The sequence below is a fragment of the Jaculus jaculus genome, chromosome 7, assembly GCF_020740685.1.
Source record: "Jaculus jaculus isolate mJacJac1 chromosome 7, mJacJac1.mat.Y.cur, whole genome shotgun sequence".
NCBI lineage: Eukaryota > Metazoa > Chordata > Mammalia > Rodentia > Dipodidae > Jaculus > Jaculus jaculus.
Window position 1 is genome coordinate 2057571 of NC_059108.1, and position 5337 is coordinate 2062907.

A 5337-nucleotide genomic window follows, 5' to 3' on the forward strand; every position below is an offset into this window, starting at 1 on the left:
CATTTTACATTATGGATGATTATCAGTTTATGGGGTCCAGGGGTGGAATGTGGTGGTTTGATTCAGGTGCCCACTGTAAACTTAGGTGTTCTGAATGCTAGGTTTCCAGCTAATGGAGATTTGGGAATTAGTGTCTCCTGGAGGGAGTGTATTTTGGGGGGTGGGCTCATGGGCATTATAACCAGTTTCCCTTTGCCAGGGTTTGGTACAGTCTCCTGTTGCTGTTGTCCACCTGATGTTGGTAAGGAGGTTATGACCACCCTCTGCTAATGCCATAGTTTTCCCCTGCCATCAGGTAGCTTCCCCTGAAGTCTGAAAGCCAAAATAAACTCTTTAATCCACAAGTTATTGCTGGTCAGGTGTTTTCTGCCAGCAGTGTAACTGCAACAGCTTGCCTCAAGAAAATTATTTATTTATTTATTTTAAGAGAGCGAGAGAGATGTATATAGACAGAATAGGCACCAGGGCCTCCAACTGCTGCAAACGAACTCCAGATGCATGGACCCCCTTGTTGACTTATACGTATCCTGGGGAATTGAACCTGGGACCTTTGGCTTTGCAGGCAAACACCTTAACCACTAAGCAATCTTTCCATCCCTGCCACCAATTTTGTTGTTGTTGTTTTGCTTTGTTTTGTTTTGTTTGCATGGGTTCTTGGGATCCAAACTCAGGTCCTCATGCTTGCTTGACAATTACTTACTTTATCCACTGAGGATCTTCCCAGCCCCTGGAAAAGTTTGTGTGTGTGTGTGTGTGTGTGTGTGTGTGTGTGTGTGTGTATGTGTAGTATGTGTGGTGTGTGACCAGTAGTTCCCAGAAAATCTCTGATCTCGAGCCCCAACACAGGATTGGGGTTACAGGCATGCATGGCCATAACCAACTTTTTTGTTTGTCTGTGTTCTGGTTGTTGTGTTGTGTTTTTTTTTTAATTTGTTTTTTGAGGTAGGGTCTCCCTCTAACCCAGACTAACCTGTAATTCACTATGTAGTCTCAGAGTGGCCTCAAACTCACAACGATTCTCCTACTTCTGCCTCCCAAGTGCTGGGACTAAAGGCATGCACCACCACACCCAAAATATTTTATTAATTTACTTATGAGAGAGGTGGGGAGGGAGGGAGGAAGGGAGAATGGGCACACCAGGGCTTCTCACCACTACAAACAAACTCCAGATACATCCACCACTTTGTGCATCTGGTTTTAAATAGTTACTGGAGAGTTGAACCTGGGTCCTTAGACTTTGAAGGCAAACACCTTAACTGCTATCCCATTTCTCCAGCCCCATACCCATCTCCTCACATGGGTTCTGAGGATTGAAAGACTGTTGGACCTTCTCAGGTCCTCATACTTGCAAGGCAAGTGCTCCTAGCTGCTGAGCTGTTTTCCTAGCCAAGGACAAGCTTTTTAGAAGCTGGTAAGACTCCATCCTGTTTCCTCCCATTTGCCAAGTGGAAGCCAATAGTTCAGTTTGTAGGTGTGTTAGTTACAGAAATAATGGGGTCACAGTATTCACACATGGTGCATGAATCACCATGTGGAGGGCAGCTTCCAACCAACCAGAACGCTATAAGAAATAAAATATTGTATAAAGTCACTGAAATCCAGGGGAATATTTGTTATAGCAGCTGGTATTACACTAATGCAATCCATTTGCCCTGCCTCTCTGAGCCCTGACATCCGTAAAGCTTCAGCAGCAGTCAGTGTGTGAAATGTACGAATCCCAATTGTGGCATTCGAGCTTTCATACAGAGGTTTGTGCAGTGGCCCGAAGTATCTAAGCTTGACAGTTAAAAAGGACGTTTCCAGCCAGGCATTGGTGGCGCACGCCTTTAATCTCAGCACTCAGGAGGCAGAGGTAGGAGGATTGACGTGAGTTCAAGGCTACCCTGAGACTCCATAGTGAATTCCAGGTCAGCCTGAGCTAGAGTGAGACCCCTACCTCAAAAGAAAAAAAAAAAAAAAGACATTTCCTCCATCCTTTATACAAATGCAAACTTTTCCTCATGTGCTTGACACCAGCAGTCCCAGAATCTTAGGGGCTCCAAGGTGGTGGGTACCCTAAGAGGACAAGAAATCAGATCCAACTAATGAATCCAGATCCTCCCTGGCTGGACCAAGATGGGACATGGACCAAGGTGGGGGATCTGGTCATGAGTCCAGAAATAGCAGAGGAACAGAGCCTGCATTCCCTGCAGACCAACCCAAGGACAAACAAGAGAAATGGGAGGGACATTCCAAATTAATAAGAACCCATTCCCTTCTGCAGTCAGCGGCCACCTTGAAGGGAGCTTTCCTATCAACAGACTTACTTCCATCTTGCTACATCTGTCTTATCATCTCTTAATTCCTTATGGATGAAGAAGAACCCACCTGCTAGCTAGGGTCATGCTTAAAGGTGTCTTCTTTCATGTTTGTAGCTGGAAGCCATTAACAGCACATCCCTATGGTTGGAGGGGTTGGGTCTTCCACCACTGTGAGGAAAAACCTCTTGCCTCTGTGGTCTTTGTGGTGCTCTATGGGAGTGGGCACTTGCCCATGAGCCTTCAGTCTGATTTAGAGATGTTAGCGTGAGAGTGGGCGAGCTCATCTTCCCACCCTTCTCTTTTAACCGTGCCATATGGAGGCACACCTTAAGGTCTAATCTTTAAAGTGGATTCCTAATCCTCAGCAGAGATTGATGTGCTAATTACAAAGCTGAGATAATTCCACTTCATCTCACTGGCTAGTCTTGGGTTGGTACATGCTCTTTGAAGAATAGGAGGGCACCATATTTGTTCTCCTTTCTCTGATAAGACCTGACTTGGAAGGAGGAGCCTCAGTCCCTTTATAATGTGACCCTCTTTGGCAGATTAACTTCATTGCTTTAAGTGTGTGTGTATGTGTGTAATGTGTAAATCTGTATGAGTTATCTTCTCATTACTGAGACAAAATACCTGACCAGAAACAACTTAGAGAAGGAAAATGATTATTTTGGCTTATAGTGGTTTTTTTTTAAAGATATTTATTTATTTATTTATTTATTTATTTATTTATTAGAGAGAGAGGGTGAGAATGGGCACACCAGGACCTCTAGCCATTGCAAACGAACTCCAGAAACATGCACCACCATGAGTATCTGGCTTATGTGGGACCTGGAGAATTGAACCTGGGTCCTTAAGCTTCACAGGCATGCGCCTCTACTGCTAAATCATCTCTCCAGCCATCTGGCTTACAGTTTTGTGGGGAAGTGTTCATAATGGCAGGCAAGGCATGATAAGACCGAGCAGAAAGCCTGCGTCACATCTTCACTCAGCAGGGAGGAAGTCAAGAGCCGGCCAGTAGTGCTGGCCCGCAAGGCCCACCCCAGTGACACGGCACTGTCAGGCTCCACCTCCTAAAGGTTTCACAACATTCCCAAACAAAGCCTCCAGTTAGGGAGCAAATACTCAAACACAAGAGACCATGGGGGACATTTTACATTCTGATCATCACAGTGTCCACCCTTGTGGGTGTTTTTGTTGTCATTGTTGCTATTGTTTGTGACAGGGTCTCAAATCACCCAGGCTGGTCTTGAACTCACCATGTCGCTGAGAATGACCTTGAATTCCAAACACTCCTGCCTCCAACTCCCAAGTCCTGGGATCATAGGTGTGCACCACTGAGCTGGGCCCTTGTGGGTGTTTGACAGAAATCTCTGAATGTATGTCTTGTAGATGGGTGCAGGAGAATCTGTATGCGGGGTGATGTTCCGTCATGCATGACCTCTCACTTGCCTGGTGCAGGCCATGTGTTTACATGCAGCTATATAAGTCCCTGTATCTGAATATGTGCCTGAGTGTGTGTGTTGCTTCCACGACCCTCACAGCACATATGGTGTGTGTGTGTGTGTGTGTGTGTGTGTGTGTGTGTGTGTGTGTGTGCTGTGTCTCCTGTGTGTGTCTGTGCCTACAGGGACAGATTCTGTGTGCATCGGACTGTGTGTGCGTGGAGCAGTCTCCTTCCCCCCAAGGCCTCTTCAGCTCTCTGCAGTTTAACCTCATTCTTTCTGCTGTTTCCGCTGTGTCTGTCCTGGTCTCCAGATGTTGTAATTAAGCAAATGCAGCAATTAAGCAGAGTCCCCCAAACAGCCATCCCACCAGGATCCCCTTCCAAGATCTAATGAGGGGCTTCAGCACGTGCAGATCCACGTGGCACAATCCAGGCACCCAGAGAGCCCCAAGCTGCACATGCAGTGGTGTGAAGGCTCAGACATTCTGCCTACAGACAGCATCAGCAGCCCCTTTGCCCACCCACTCACTTGTACTTCTCCTTCAGGTCTCAACACAATGGTCTCCTATTCCTGTTCCAGGACTCTCTCAGGATCTGACTATGTCTATGGGGTCCCAAACCCCTTTTCTTTTCTCATCAGAGTTTGGATCACTGTGGCTTGTGATTTGTCACTATAGCCCCTATTATTTTGCCCCATGCCTCCCCTGTCATGGGCCTGTCCCCCATTATCTGGGTTCCCTCATCATGGCCTCAATCCTTCTAGCCCAACCTTCTTTTATCCCTGCTTTGACCACTCTGGGCTGTGAGGAGAAGTGACTTTCTCTCATAAGGTGAATTCAGTGGTGATAGGCCAGCATTGTATTAGTTAGGTTTTGTGCCACTGTGACCAAAGACCCAATGAAAGCAGCTTAAAAGAGGAAAGATTTACTTTGGCACATGGCTGCAGAGGGCTCTGTCTACGATCACTTGGCTGCGTAGGCTCAGGCAGAACATCACAGCAGGGGGATGTGGAATGTGTGGAGGCCATGGCAGTTCACTTAATGGCAGACAGCAAGCCGAGGGAGCAACTCACCTCTTGGTGGGTCAGAAGCATAGCAGAGTTGTAACAGGACCGGGAAAGTCAAGATACAGTCCCCATAGGCAGGACCCCAGTGACCTACTTCCTCTAGTCAGGCCCCACTTTTCACAGTTCTACCTTGTTCCAATCATCTACTCAAAACCGAAGCCCGAGCTGGAGAGATGGCTTAGCAGTTAAGGCGTTTGCCTGCAGAGCCAAAGGATCCCAGTTTGGTTCTCCAGGACCCACACAAGCCAGATGCACAAGGGGACGTATGCATCTGGAGTTCGTTTGCAGTGGCTGAAGGCTCCAGTGAGCCCATTCTCTCAACTCACTCACTCTCTCTCTCTCTCTCTCTCTCTTTCTCTCTCGCTCCTCATCTTTCTCTATCACGAATAAATAAATAAAATACATTTTTTTAAAAAAGCAAAGTTGTTTTAAGAAACTGAAGTCCATGGGGGCTGGAGAGATGGCTCAGTGGTTAAAGGCACTTGCTTGCAAAGACTGTCTGCTTGGGTTTGATTTCCCAATACCAA